Source organism: Podarcis raffonei, chromosome 6 (assembly GCF_027172205.1).
Source record: "Podarcis raffonei isolate rPodRaf1 chromosome 6, rPodRaf1.pri, whole genome shotgun sequence".
Taxonomy (NCBI): domain Eukaryota; kingdom Metazoa; phylum Chordata; class Lepidosauria; order Squamata; family Lacertidae; genus Podarcis; species Podarcis raffonei.
Genome location: NC_070607.1, coordinates 46,877,599 through 46,891,575, shown reverse-complemented (window position 1 = coordinate 46,891,575; position 13,977 = coordinate 46,877,599). Strand labels below are relative to the sequence as shown.

At 44.6% G+C, this 13,977-nt stretch overlaps 1 protein-coding gene across 4 annotated transcripts in view; it reads right to left on the bottom strand.

The window, feature by feature from the left end:
* The window catches only part of MOB3C (MOB kinase activator 3C), a 33,439-nt gene extending 19,766 nt beyond the window's left edge, over nucleotides 1–13,673 (bottom strand). Inside the window, exon 1 of one of the 4 annotated variants that reach the window (XM_053392548.1) lies at nucleotides 13,465–13,673. The gene's annotated coding sequence lies outside the window, so the exon portion shown is untranslated. Of the gene's footprint in view, nucleotides 1–8,174; nucleotides 8,951–13,464 lie in introns of those variants that run through there. The other 3 variants (XM_053392550.1, XM_053392547.1, XM_053392549.1) reach the window with 3 other exon arrangements.
* Nucleotides 13,674–13,977: the final 304 nt, after the last annotated feature.

Here is a 13,977-nt window from a genome sequence, read left to right as displayed (position 1 = left end):
TTATCTACTTGCACATGACGTGCTTTCGAACTGCTAGGTTGGCAGGAGCTGGGACCGAGCAACGGGAGCTCACCCCATCACGGGGATTCGAACCACCAACCTTCTGATCGACAAGTCCTAGGCTCTGTGGTTTAACCCACAGCGCCACCCGCGTACCTAATCTTAATCTTAATCTTCTGTTAATCTTAGGTTTCCCCTTAAAAATAATAACAGAGGCCTGATGCTTTCCTGGCTGCTATCCATAGATCATTTGAAGGGAAAGCCATTTCAGCACGTAGATACTGTTTACGATGTGCGTGTGTTATGTATCTTGTACCTGAGGGATAAGCCTCTCCTCAGGTTCTGTCATTCCGCAGAAGATTTTCATTGTGTTTCAGTAACAAAACTTCAGGTCCTCTTCAGTTCAGGCATTATCTTGTGCACGCAGATCTGCATCCAGCACATCAGCACAGCGGAGAGCTGTCAAGCATCAGCTAAGGCATTTATCTGGGGGAAGCACATGGGCCCCGAACACTTGCTTCCCTGCCGCTGCTTCACGACTGTTCTTCATTCTATGCACATTTTGAACACTATTTTTAGCATTGTTTTGGTGGGGAAATAAGTTCTGCATTCCCACAGTCAGTAAAGTCAGTAAAGACAAAAGTTATCTAGGATACTTTCACAAGCTGCTTTTAAAGAATGCAAAGGTTTCGTAAGCCGTAGTGGTGCTTCACACACGACACTGTTCTTACATTAAGTGTAGGGAAACTGTGACCCTCCAGATATTTAAGTCCAGAGTCTAAAATTAACTTAACTTGCACTCCTATATGCTACTTCAAAACAGAATGAGGTAGAAAGGGTATCCTTGACACAGTCTACAGCTACTTGAGTCTCTGTCAAAGAGCTGCAAGACAAAATGAGCTTGTCCTCTCAGTCCTGCCTTTTCAGGTTTGTTTCCCAGCCAGCCAAGTGCTGGATGACATTTTGGTCCTGTCATATAACACTATGGCTACCAAACCTGGAATGTTTTGCTTTGGAAGCTGATAATCATGATGCCAGCACCAAATCTTTATACTCCCAAAATCTCCACATTGATTTGCTGTTTCCCCCAAAAAAGAAGCAATATCTTTACTCTAAATCCTCAGCTGACTCGAGTTAAGCCTCTACTCCCTCATTAAAATGCCACTAGAGCCTCAAAGTGTATGTTATACACATGCACAGTACAACATATGCTTTCAGAAAGACACAAATTTAATGGAACTTGGACAGAGAAATCCTATACTTAGGTCCTGCTGTGTCCTGCTTCTGAAAGGAATTTGATTGGCCACTGTGGATACAGGATCTGGTCTGATCCAGCAGGCTATTCTTATGCTCTTAGATGTGCCCCTACTATGGTGTGATAATAGCCACTGTATCCAATGTGTTCTCAGTACGAGAGGCGGGAAAGACAAAACCAGAAAATACAAAGAAGGAAAATGTAAAAATGGCCATGGGATATCTTGTGTTCTGCTAGCACAGTGGGGTTTCTGGCAGATTCTGAAGCCCTTCAAGTGTCTTGGGTCTATATTTGTACCCTAAATGCGTCATTTTGGTGCATTCATTAAGCACTTACTATTATACAATACTAGCCTTTTTAAAAAAAAAAAAAGTCACTTGGAAATTTCTCCTTTGATCTTTTCTGCAGCTGCCAGATAATGAGAATGTATTTAAGAATAAAAATATATTCTCATGTGGGGTGGACAATGCAGCCAGCTGAACACTTTGAAAACCCCAATATCTGAAGACTGAATCACACAATTGATTTCCTTCCCACTTTGTAACAATCTCTGCAATCCTTCATGCTGAGGGCCAGAACAGATGCAAGATGTGTGGAGGTGGTTGTTTTCTAAAAGAGAAACTTTAAAGCATCCATTGGAGGCCCTGGTATTGACCAGAACAATGGCTCTGGGAGTGCTTAACCCCTTCTGTGCTTTCAAAGCTGTTCCAGTTACATGAACTCAACTTTATTGTTAAAGGTACCAGCGTGGCTTTTGAATCATTAGTTGCTGTGTAAAGAGCCGTTGTCGTCTGTCTTGCTATTCTGTGGTGGGGTTTGAGTGTAACAAATATTGTTCCCTTCCACACTGACTCTCCACCAACTGAGTCAATAGAGTTCAAAGCGAAGATAGCTTGCTCGATTGTGTTCTTTCTTGTTCTGAGACCAGCAATCACAGTAAACAGAGGTACCATGGTTACATATAGCCCATACACTTTAAGATTCTCTGACTGGGCCTTAGCGCTCCTGTAAATCTTAGAGTTGTGCGCCAGCCCCATACACCACGTATGTCTCCATCCAGGCAGGCAAGAAGCATTATCAGAGCTCAATAACATTTTCCAAGAAGGCATAGGGCTGTGGCCTGAGGAGAGTTCAGAGGGCCAAAGAGAGGCATTTCTCATTGTCTTTCATGCTGCCCAAATGTGGCCTCCAAGCCGTGTTCGAAATTCACCAGGCGCATTTTGCACCTGGTTATCGGTCACTTGCAACCAAGTGAAGATGCCTGGGTACCAGGCTGGCCCCTGGTGGCTCCACCATCTGGAGGTGTATGCCTGGGGATCCTTGGATCTTGACTGTTTTCGTACACTAGCAACACATCCTGTAGAATTTATCCCCTGTATTTTATCTGCACACCAGAATGAACTTCAGTAACCAAAAAGTTGTATTGAAAAATACGACTTTCAAACCATCTGCCCCCAAAATGGCAATGAGGCATTCCATTCTGGCAACTATAACCCTGGTTTAATAATAATAATAATAATAATAATAATAATAATAATAATAATAATAATAATTAATAAATAAATAAATAAATAAATAAATAATTTATTATTTATACCCCGCCCATCTGGCTGGGTTTCCCCAGCCACTCTGGGCGGCTTACAACAAAATATTAAAATATAGTAGTCCATCAAATATTAAAAGCTTCCCTAAACAGGGCTGCCTTCAGATGTCTTCTAAAAATCTGGTAGTTGTTGTTCACTTTGACATCTGGTGGGAGGGCGTTCCACAGGGAGGGCGCCACTACCAAGAAGGCCCACTGCCTGGTTCCCTGTAACTTGGCTTCTCGCAGTGAGGGAACCACCAGAAGGCCCTCGGGGCTGGACCTCCATGTCCGGGTAGAATGATAGGGGTGGAGATGCTCCTTAAAGAGCCATTTGGTGCTTAGCTTATATATCTGAATTTCTAACCCTGCCTCCAACCCAATTTCAGATGAACTGTGCCTTACAGCTTCAGCTAGAAGTGAAACCAGGGCCTTGGCTGTCAAGAGCCATGATCAGAGAGCAGGAAGAGGCAGACTCAGTAGTTGTCTCAGAACTGAGCCTCTGGCTAGCAGGACACTCATCTCCATAGCTGCACTGCAGACGGAGAGCCACAGATGCCTGTGATTCACTTCCCCTTCCTCTCCAAAACCTCCATGCCCAGGGCCGCCTCTCCACGTTAACTGTCCACTTCCCCTGTAATTTCTCAGATGCACACTCTCAATTCCCTTTCTAGTCATCACCGTAACATTCCAAACTCTGCAGAAAGTACAAGTAGATTAACTCTTTGAATGAGTAGCCGTAAGTAAGTTGTTCAGCCTTCAGTGGAGCTTACTTCCTGGTAAATGTGACTAGGAGTGCTGTCTTAGAATGGCAGACCCAGATAAAATTAGGCACGCTCATCACATTTCACTATTCCTCACAGTACTTCAGAACACAGCCCGTCAGACGATTCTTCCATCTAGCTCAGGATTGTCTCAAACAGAGACAGACAACTGCTATATGTTGTTCAACTAGAACACCCATCATCTCTCCTGGGGCTGAAGGAAGTTGTAGAGCAACAACCTCTGGAGGGTACCACATTGCATAACCCTGGTCTGCACAGACTAGCAGTGTCTCTCAAGGGTTTTAGAGAAGGTGTTTTTTGTTGTTGTTTGCTATCTGGAGATTCCAGACAGGGCTGACTCTGGGCTGGATAGTGCCCAATTGTGGGCCTTGTGGCATGGTTCTGTTCTACAGCCAGCCTGTAGGACCTAAAGATCTATCACTTGGCTTCTGTATCACAGAGGTGGACAAACCATGTTGCTCCCAGCAAGTCTGAATTCACAAGGTCAGTAAAGAAGGTTGTCAATCAGTAAAGCTGGACCACTCTGGACCATGCTTTGACAGCCCCCATCTCCTTGACATTGAAACACCAATTGCTTCATTTGCTACCCCAACACGCACAAAAAAGGTGTTACTTGGTATAATAACAATTGATTAATATGAGTATGCATTTAAGCAATACCAGATTGTTTCCAACAATTCTAGACATCTAAAAATATAAAATACTGGGGAACGTGAATTCATCTTTGCCATCTGATGAAGCAAGAATAGTGATTAATAGGATGTAATTATATCAGACTACTCATTGTAATGATATACAGAGTTGGTACAGTCAAGGCCCATGCATACCTGTGTGGAATGCATGCCAGGCATCCATTTTAATCATTAGGATTTGCCTTGTACTTGAACCCCATAGCAGGATGCGAGCAGGCAGCAAAAACCGAGTATACCAATACAGTATGGTGTAAAAACAATCTGAAACCTGTTTGGGGCACTGCAGTTAGTCTGTAGTAAAACAAGTTCAGACATTAAGATTGGGCTACTTTCAGCACAAGCTACTGGGGTAAATGATAGACTGCTATTCTGACAGGCAATTCCCATCTCCTGACCTTATCCTTGACTTTATCAAGTATTTTAATATTTGCATGTAGACTGAAGAAAATGCCCCCAATGCCTATGGCGAGCTGCTGTTGAGAAACTGGCTCTGCTTTCACTTTATCTGCCAGGCAGATAGCAGCACATTGTTCATGGTCACTGCACTGCACATCCATCTCTTTTACAGACATTTGCTGAGGTGTGCACTTTATCTAGTTCACAAGCCTTATGTGCAGCTCTCCTTTCCATAAACATCTGGCTGACATGGGAGCATTAGATGGATTTTTATAGATTCCGGGCAAGCGGATTAAGGGCAGAATTCACGCAGCCATCTTTTATCCTACACCAACTTCCATCTAATTGGACTGAGTAAAGAACTGCTAATACAAGTGAGCTGCAATGGTTTTCTTCTCACGTTAATTCTGTTCCCATGAATAGAGAAAAGGCACATCAAATGATAAAAGCTTATCACTTGGTAACTGCTCCCTTAAGAAGAACAGGCCTTCTGTGTAATCAAGAATGGTAAGGCTAGGAAAAGGTCCATAGCTCAGTGATAAAACATCTGCTTTGCATGCCAAAGGTCCCAGGTTCAATCCCTGGCATCTCCAGGGAAAGTTGGGAAAGACTCTTAGTCTGAAACCCTGGAGAGCTACTGCCAGCCAGTGTCAGCAATACTGAACTAGATAGGCCAATGTTCCGACTCAGTATTAGACAGATTTTTAAAATTATAAATATAAAAACAGTTGGAAGCAACAGCACACACACAAAATCAATTCAAATTCAACTGGGATATAGATTTTAGAAGGCTTGTTGGAATATTAATGCCTTTAGCAGTAAAGGTCCAAGGCATGAAAGATTCCAGAAGACAAATATCAAGTCCTAAGAGCATAATATCAAATAGAGTTGCTGATCAAATACTGTCCAGTTCCAAAGATCAAACGACATCTGTGGAATACCAAGCTCCAAAAAGTTCTCAGATACTGTATTAACACCAGCTATTTAATACGACTACACATTAACTATTCTGCTATTTAAATATCAATTGCCAATAGCTCTCAAATGTTGAAACTGACTATTCTATACAGAAATAAAATATATTAACGCTGAATATTTAGCAAATCTTCGATATAAATATTGACAAATGAGGATGTAGCAGAGGACTGAGGGATTCCAAGTGTTCCCCTGAATTCTTATTAATTAATTTTGTATACTGCCCTTCACCTGAAGATCACAGGGCAGTTCAGAACTATTCATGATGTAAAACTCACTCTCAAGCATTTGCTTTTCAGAGACCACCTTTTCAGCTATCTAAATATTATGGAAAATTCCAAAGTTTGGTCCAAGGAAATGGCTGTAAAAAGAGGTCATTGGCTGGTGTGTGTGTGAGAGAGAGAGAGAGAGGAGGGAGGGAGAAAAACAGAGACATAGAGAGATTGCAGAGTATAGGCCAGTCTACTTGCCTGACAGGAAGTCCTGAAAAAGGAACTGCAGGAAAATGCAGTTATTCATGGCAAAGAGCAAAGCTGCGAGAGAGCCCCACAGCAAATGGAGAGAGAGTGTTGAAAACACCTTTGTCGTGGCCTTCATGTTTGGATTTGGTTCCCAGATGGTTCTGACACTGGAACTAATGCGGAGCTGTTCACAATCAGCTGTCCTGGGAAAACTTGGTTTCATGTGTGCTTTCCCTAACAAGCAAATAGCAGCTTTGGGTTATCAGCAGGAAAATGATAAGGGGGGTGGCGGCACTGAAGTCCCCTCCCCCCCCCAGTGTAACAGTTCTAAGACAGTTCGATGGTGTCTTGTACACTTCCTTCCGCCAAGCTGATGTCAAAAGTATTGCTCTGCTTTCCAATGGACCACATCAGTGAAGCTGGGGGGGGGTCTTCTCATCCAGGCAGCCCATGACCTCCATGCACACTGCCCAGGCTTGCACCTTAAATAGGTCACTTCGGTGCTAGTAACTCAGCAAAAACAACACAGGAGGCAGCAGTTGTGACTTACTGGCCTTTGCAGCTACAGCAGGTGCTGTGATTCTCCAGAGGGTTGACTTGAGCCCCAAAGCTGCACTCTATTTTTTCTGAAAACAGACAGATGCCACAGCAGGCTCTGATTCCCCAATAATAAGAAATTCTGCACATGACCAGAGGCACTGTTATGGTAGGTCTTAGCCACGGTATACAAAAAAGATTCAGGGATTGAGCCCTGGCATAAAGGAGCAATAGGTCAGTGAAAGGTAGAAGAACCTTTGCTAGGATAGATTTTTGCCACCTTCAACAGCCTCACATTTATGGGGACCAGGGAAGAGGTGAACAAAAGTACGCACAACACATCTCCCCTCCCAGGTGTGGCCTACCTTTGCTTTGCCCAACCTGATGCCCTCAAAATGTTGTTGGACTACACCTGCCACCCCTGATTTTGGCCACGCTGACTGGGGCTGATGGAAACTGTAGTGTGAAACATCTGGTTGGACCAGGTTAGGGAAGACCGTTTGAAGTGTCTGCGGCAACGCTTCAGCAAATTCACGACATCCCTGAAGCCTGAACTGGCAGTGTTACAGGGGCCACATAATACCCACTCTGAATTTGTATGAACTTGATATTTCAGTGGGGCAGCAACAACACTATTCATATCAGCCAGGTGTCTTTGCTGAATTCTTTCTGGCTGCTGTTAAAAACATTTTTGTTTAGACAAGCCTACCAGCTGTTTAGAAAATAACTTTCTTATTGTTAACTTTTCTAAAGTCTTAAATTATTGCAGTTACTTTTCCTTAGTGATAATTTTATTATATTAACTTTATTACTTTTGTTTTGAAATCAAGCAGTGTACAGATAACTGGCAACTTGCACACATTAAACTTGTGTGCGTTCACCTTCATGCCCTTGGATAAATATATGGTGACAGAAAGAGGACAGACATGGGGGGGCGCTTTGGCAATCCCACCCACCAAATGTATTTTGACTATGCACGATTTTGGCTTTACGTGCTATCTCTGGAACGTAACCCTGACATAAGTTGAGTGTTGCCTGCATAAATTCCATGAAATGAAATAATTAAAAGAAAACCTTGAGAATAGTGACTGGCGATTAGGAAATTATGAATTCAGGGGGGGCACACTGTCACAGCGTGCCATCTCAGCCAGCCTGTTCTCTGCCTCAAACACAGAGGCACCAGTTCTCAATCCGCACAATTACGCGCTGATTCAGCCCGTCTACCTACCAGGATGGTCGGGCACTGCGCTCTCCCGTTTCCTTGGTGCCGTTGCCAAGCGGCAACTGGCAGGCCTCCAGCGCCAACAAGCGCCCCCCCAGGCCCCCCCCCGCCGGGAATAGCGCTGACAAACTCGCTCCTGGATGTTTTCTGCTCCAGAAAACCGCTCTGCTCCCATTTGTTTCTCTCGCCAGCAACCAGCTCTTCCGGCAGCCGTGCGCCTCTCTTGCAAATCTTTGCAAACGCCTTCTCGAGCCATTTCCCCCACTCACCGAGGTTGAAAAGTTCAGAAACTCCAGGGCTGCGAAAGGTTCCAAGAGAGAGGCTTGGCCTGGAGCTTTGCCACGCTCCGATCAAACTTCTTTGTGAAACGGGGCAGAGGGGGAGGGAGAGATACTCACCGCCTCCTGCGCAAGCCGAGCCGAATAAAAGTTGCTCCCTCTGGAGCCAAGGAGAAGGATCCCTGCCGCCCTCCTTAAAAGTGCCCGCGGCTTACCAAGAGCGCTGCAGTGAAGGATCCCACGCAAGGAACCTTGGCTGGAGGAGTTTTCATTAAAGAAACTTCGGGGCCTTTTCTCTCTCCGCGTTAGTGATGTCACATCCTGACGGTGTCCATAGAAGAATACAGCTGTCCTTGCAAGCAGCAGCGTGCCAACCCTTTCTTTCAGCCTCCCGGGCTACGCCTCCCTAACTCGCTCCGGGAGTGGGGGCTGCTACTCGATCTCCTTCTCTCTGAGTGCAATCAAAACTTTTTCTTTTTCTTTCTTTTTACTTTTCTCCATTTTCTCTCCCCCTTATCCTTTCTTTCTCTTTCTTTTTCTCCTTTTTTTCTTCTTTCTCCCCGCCCCCCTTCTTGGCTCCCGATTAAACGGGAGTTTTAGGTCCCATGAAAATTCCCCGTAGCCAAAGATTGGGGGTGGGGGGGACGCCGCAGCGTAATTCAGATTTCTGCCCTGACTCCTCCTGCTCTTCACAAGTGCCAGCCCAAGAGAATGAATTTAGCCTTCCCTGGACACTCGAGAAATAGCCAGTGTTACCTGGCAGCCAAAGAAAGCAAATAAATGACCCCAGTCCAAGTTTTCCTGCCATCTCAGGAGACAAGAGCATTCCTTGCAAGGCGGGGTTGGGGGAGAGAATCATGTGGAGGAGTTGGCAAAAGGCATGTGCTGAGCTCACTGGCTGTGTAGGCATTTAAAATGCAGCTAAGTCACTCTTTTCTCAGTTTGAACTACAGCTGGTTTTGGAGGAAATGCAGTATTTCGTAAGATGCAACAGAAGAGATATGAATTACAGCTAACAGTGTGTGTACACCACTTCTCAAAGGAGTAGCAGGAGCGTACTGGATTCAGAGTCCATGGGACTTTGGACACAGCCACCGATAACAGAGTGAAGGATTGAGGATATGCACGAATTTGTCACATATAAAAGTGACTTTGATTCTCCCTTGTGATGCTTCTGTGCATGCTCATATAGTTTAAATATAGAAAAGTGCTGCTGTGTACAGTAGTCAGACAACTGGCATTCTGAAGTAGGCCACCTCTAACCATGGAGGAAGAGCACAGCCATCATGTCTAGTAGCCACAGATAGCCTTATCCATGAATTTGTCTAATCCTCTTTTAAAGGCATCTAAGTTGGTGGCCATCACTGGAAGCAAGTTCCACAGTTTAAGTCTGCTCTGTGTGAAGAAGGTAAAGGTAAATGACCCCTGGACAGCTAAGTCCAGTCAAAGGTGACTATGGGGTTGTGGCACTCATCTTGCTTTCAGGCTGAGGAAGCCGGCGTTTGTCCACAGACAGCTTTCCAGGTCATGTGGCCAACATGACTAAACTGCTTCTGGCGCAACAGAACACCATGATGGAAGCCAGAGTGCATGGAAATGCTGTTTACCTTTCACCGCAACTGTACCTATTTATTTACTTGCATTGGTGTGCTTTCGAACTGCTAGGTTGGCAGGAGCAGGGACCGAGCAATGGGAGCTCACCCGTCGCAGGATCCGAACTGCCGACCTTCTGATCAGCAAGCCCAAGAGGCTCAGTGGTTTTTCAGTCCTGAATGCTGCAACATTCCGTTTCATTGGATGTCCATGGAGTCTAGTGTAATGAGAGGGGGAAAATGTTTCCCACCCACTTTATCGACACTGCATAATTTTATGCACTTCTATCATGTCTCCACTTGCTTGCTTTTAATTTAAAATTTAATTTAATTTAAAAAGTGCCAAATGCTGCAACCAACAATGCTGAACTATAGTGTTGTTGGACTACAACTCCCATCATCCCATTGGTCATGTTGGCTGGCGCTGGAAGGATCCCCTCTGAATCCCAGAGGGATTCAGGTTCCACATCCCTGGGCGACACAGAGCGTCCGCTGCTCCTCACTTCAGATGGGAGTGAATCCTAGTTTGTCTTGGAAGTGTCAAAGACTGAAGCTGAGGCCTTCTGCATCCAAAGCAGGTGTTCTACAACTTTGCTACAGCCCTTTCCTTCATATGGAACAAAAAGTCCAAAAATCAAATGCACTTTCTACACAAAATGAGGTTGTGTGTGTATGTGTGAAAATAAGACACACCAGAGACTTGCAACTAGTGTTCCTCTAAAAACAACCTTTGAGCTGTCTTTTATTAGGTGTGTTCAGCTTGAAAGGACTGTGGCACCAGGGACATGTATGTGTGAATGAGGATGGAGCTGGTCCACCCCTCTTTATCATAATGCATGCCACAACCCATGCTATGTATGGAGTGATCACACTGCAGCACACATTGTGTTGTAGACCGTGCTACCAGAAAGCAAAGGAAAGAGCCTTGCGGTCACTCCCAGGCGTTCTACTCATTGAGCATTTATCCTGAAGAGTTTGCACAAAGTTTATAGGGAGGTTACACAGTGTTAGCTGTTTGCTGAGCATTCATTCTGAATTGTTATATTATTTGTTTGCAGAGAGGTGATATGGCATTGGACTGGGCAATTGTTATCTCCTAATTTCCAAGGCCTTTCTCCATCACTTTCCTTACTGTCAAAAGTCTGGTTTTGTTTTGCTTTTGTTGTTTGGAGGTTTTGTTGTGCAAGAGCTCCAAGTCCACTTTAACTGAGCAACCTGAATTTACAAGGATGTAACTGGATCCCACTTACGAAAGAGCGGCAGCCTGGAAGCATCTTTAGCCAAGCAACACCTGTGTGCCTTTCAGTGCCAAACTACAAATTCCTTGACTTAAACTACTCCCAAATGCGTTCACCGCCTACCCCTATAAAAAATCAGCTGCATCAGGACAGGGAATGATGGAGGATTTAGACTGGGGTTCCCATGCAGAGGAAAGGAAAGCCCAATCCTTGTCTCCATACCCGAGCCTTGTACCAAATCCCCACCCATCAGGAGTTCCAATCCCAGAACTCCAATGAAATGTGTGGTCTGACCCTAAGCATGCCTGATTCTGCTCTGAGCCATCAGGACTGCAGAGAGAGCGTAGCCCTCATTTCTGCCATAGGGTTTCTCTACACACTTAGGTATTGTGGATTACAAGTGGGACCTGCAACAAAACGTTGCTATGTGGGGTGCTCCTGTTCTTGTTTCCAGCCATCCAGTCATGCCCTCTTCCAGGACACTCCATTCCACTCCCCCTCAACAGAGCACACTCAGTCCCCATCTTCATACCTAACTTGTTTCGTCTTTTGAGTCCATTAAGAGATGCAAATCAGGGCTATTGAAAGCAGTCGGCCAACTCATGCACTGGCCAAGGTCCCTAGGAGCTCAGAAGAGCCCAGCGCTGACTTGACCCAATCATATTTCCACCCAAACATTGGGCCCCAGGCTGGCCATTTTAGTGGGAGGTGGGCTTTACTTTGCATTCTTACTAAGTCTTTTGGTAGTGGTTTCCCCAAGGAAATGGCCTTGGAGTCTTCCTTTTTATTTTTTATTTTTATTGTCTGCTTTTTCTTGCCAAAGGCAACTCAAAGCAACCTAGCTTACCCCAGAAATTTCCCTGCAGCTCATTTGCGTTTGTAGCAAAAATGAGATCAGGAGGCGCAATTGGATGTACAGATAAATCTAATCAACAGAAATATGGCTCTGCCCCTCCCCCTGGCTGAATGAATTCTTTTTTCTTGTTTGTATCCTTAGTTTGACTTTATCTCCAGTGCAGTCAGGCAGAAACAACAGCCATATTCGTAACATGCTGTTTATTTGTATCAGAACTCAATGTCCTGTCTGAACCCAACACCCCAATGTTTGGCCTGAAAACACTGCAAAGGGTACAAAAGCAGTCTTGCTTTGTGACTAGCTTGAAAGGAAGCCTGATAAGATTTTGATATTTCTTTGAAAATCATGTGCTTTGAAAAATCACAAGGGACACATGGTGAGGAAGAGTGACTTGGATCCGGTGTTTACAGGAAGAATGCCCTTGATACTGAAAAGGATACTGGGAACCACAACCAAAAGTGCAAATAAATCTGAAACCTCTACTAACAATAATTTTGGAGAGACAATCAGGATTCAGGAGTTGTCATCTGGCTGGCAACAGGAGAAATAAGTATGCTTGAATTCTTGCATGGCAGCCTTCCGATATTTGAAGACAGCTATCACATCTCCCCTTAAACTTCCCTTCTCCAAGCTAAACATACCCAGCTTTTTCAGTTGGTCCTCAGGATTCGGTTCCCAGACTCCACCCTCCTCTAAATCCTCTCTAGTTTGTCCAAACCTTTCTTAAAATGTGGCTTCCACAACCAAACACACTACTCCAGCACAGATCAGGTGGACAGGTTACATTTGTACACATTTAACATAGCTAAACATGCAATAGTCAAGAAGAGAGAACTGCCACAATCTGGAGCAATCCTATGCATATTTGCTAGAAATAAAGTCCCACTGATAAAGCTGCAATAAGTCCCATGAAAACACAGTGCTGCTGACTTCAGAGTAAACATGCACAGGATCACTTCCTGCATGATACTTTTTCTGCATGGGGAATCCCGTCAAGTGTTCCTCTTGGAGAATCTGTGTGCAAAATGTGTGCTCCGACAGACATGAAAATTACATGGATATCTCCTGCTCTGCGGTTTCCAAACCCTTGTACTGCAGTAAAATAATGATGATGATGATGATGATGATGATGATGATGATGCCCCCATTCCCCATGGTGCATACAAGTTTTGTGCAAGGCTTTTCCTACAATCATGTAGCAAAAAAATACATTCTCTACAAAGAGAACCTGAAGCAACAAAAGCAGAGGAAAATCCCACTGGCTTAAGGCAGTCGGTGAATGAAAACAAAGAGGAAAGATCTGGTTTCATATCTCCCTGCCCTCTCGCTCTAGTCAGAGGCCCCATGTACCTGTAGTGAGTTTGCCATCCCACCCCCACCCCATTTGGTGCCAAATCTGTACAGAGGCAAAGAAGGTGTCTTTTCTCACTAGCCGCCATAATAGCCTCTCCAGTGCAAAGTGGACAAGGCAGAACACTCTTATAAGTTTTCCCCATTACAACCAAACTGAACAGTGACAAACATTTCCTCTTAGGCCGACGTGAAGCAGATAAACAACCAAGCAGTACAAAAAGGACAAAAAACTACAAACCTACCAGTGAAAAGATCCCCCACACTTTCCTTTGCATTCCAGCACAGCACAGGGCTGACTCCTGATCTGCAGATCAAGCAATTTGAGAGGCAGGAGGAGGAAGAAACCTAGAGGAAGGTTGAGTATTCTTCACTTCCTTTAGGCACTGGTGAGCTTGTGGGGGAAGGGACGTGGACAGTCCCACTTGGCTCATCTGCTGTTCTGCACTGTGCTAACATGCTGTTCCCACCTCCTAGAGGTCTCTTCTCCGGCGAGATCTTCAGCTTGATGCCCACCAGCAGAGCTTACAAAGACAATTTGTACTATCTGAGCATTTGTTCCGAATCCTCCTTGGAACTAAGAAACTAATGTGTCACTGTGTTTTATATTTACTTAGTTACTTTACCGTATTTACAGATCTCCAGATAGCAAAGTCATCTGGATGACTTACAATGGCAAGTAGCACAATAAAATTCAGCAGAGAGTAAAGTCAACAAAGCAGCAACAAAGTATCTCTGAAAGACCAAGACTCAAATAG